The sequence below is a fragment of the Dipodomys spectabilis genome, unplaced genomic scaffold, assembly GCF_019054845.1.
Source record: "Dipodomys spectabilis isolate Male_0828 unplaced genomic scaffold, ASM1905484v1 ptg000306l, whole genome shotgun sequence".
Taxonomy (NCBI): Eukaryota; Metazoa; Chordata; class Mammalia; order Rodentia; family Heteromyidae; genus Dipodomys; species Dipodomys spectabilis.
Window position 1 is genome coordinate 697,504 of NW_024870983.1, and position 1,676 is coordinate 699,179.

Sequence of the window (1,676 nt, forward strand, 5' to 3'; positions counted from 1 at the left end):
TGCCTCTTGACCCCCTTGCATCTTGCTGCTGGGAATAGAGGTAGAAAAAATATGCTGGATTGCCTTCTGTTGAACCATTTTATCAAACCAGGTCTGAAGAACAACTTGGAAGAAACTGCATTTGATATTGCAAAAAGCATAATATGTATCACTACATCTTTGAAGTTGTGGAAGGCTGTTCAAATTGTTCTCATATGTTGTAATGGTTCGGTTAAGTTTCTTAAATTTCAAAAATGATGGTCCATCTTTGTGTCCTTCCAAAATATTCTCACAATACAAAGTAACAGCAATATCTTACTGTAAAACTTCATGGATTCCATGGTATTCTTCCAAGTGAATTGCCTGACTTTGATATCAAAATGTATTCAAGACTTGTTTGTATATATCTATAATGATTTCTGCAGAGTTTGTGATTTTTTAAAATCAGAAATAAGTTTAACTTACCTGTTGAAATGAGTAGTAAAGAAACTAAAGATATTTCTGGTACTTGTCTGAAAAAGTTTATTTTAAAATAGTCTGTATTCTGTTTGTATAATGTCCAAAATCTGTTTCATTCTCTCCAAATATAATACTTTGAATTCTACATTGATTTATAATATATAGGTTCATAATAAATGTGTCCTTTCAGATTGCATTCCATATAGAAACAGTTTAAGATTCCGTTTTTCCTAGGTCCTTATAGTATTTTATTTCTTTGGGATAAAATGACAATGTTATCTAATTTCAAATGTTTTGTAAAGGTTATGCTATGTAAAGGCCTTTCTAAGATGAAGAGTTAATACACTGAAGACAAACTTTTAATTCTATGAACTAAATGTATTCTTTCACTTGTATCTTTGTAATCAACTTTTTAATAACTGTTTTTCATTTCTTGAATCCGAAGAATACTTCACAAATTTCCATATCATCCTTGTGGAAGTGCCATGTAATTCTCTGTATTGTTGCAATTTAGGTAGATGTGCTGCTGAAGCATGTAGTATCTTGTAAATTTAAGTAGTTAATGATGCAATCTTAATATAGGCATATATCTTTCGTTGCCTATTTGTAAAAAGGAAACCTTATTGTTCCTAGCAATGCTATTGATCTTATTTCCCTAAAATTCTGTGTAGAGTGGGGAAAAAATGTATATTGTTTAATTGATTGCTCACATTTCAACCTTTTTTTGTCAATGACTATTTTAAGTCTTTTTCATTTTAAACCTTATCATACTTTGAAGCCTTTATAGCTAGGTGCAAAGGTGATGGCTTTTTCAAGTACTTATTTGTCCAACTGAGTTAGGTTTGTGGAGCTAAGGGATTCAAAGTAAGCTTTGCTCAAGAGCTACTTCTAAACTTGTGCAGCTTAAAATGTCCCAAATGAGGTCTTACTGGCACAAATGTCTCCCTGACCCTTTCTCATTCTTCCATGTAGGAACAGACCAACCAGAGTATCTTACCCTGACAGCAAAGATTGTCTTACTGCAACAAAATTAATCTTAGTTACAAGGGATCATAGAGAGATGAACAGTTCAGACAGCACTGTTCAGACTAGAAGGTATTTTATCAAAATATAATTGTTTATTATACCTATCATTTCAAAAGTAGCTAGAGCCAAGAAGGTGAAAAATCATTCATATGCATGATTACCTAAAGTCCTGGTCTGTCTACCTTCCAACCAGGCAGGAACTTACACTACAG

At 32.5% G+C, this 1,676-nt stretch overlaps 1 pseudogene; it reads right to left on the reverse strand.

Annotated features, from left to right (window-relative positions):
- Positions 1 to 873: 873 nt before the first annotated feature.
- LOC122127653 lies at positions 874 to 973 on the reverse strand (annotated as a pseudogene).
- Between the last annotated feature and the right edge of the window lie 703 nt (positions 974 to 1,676).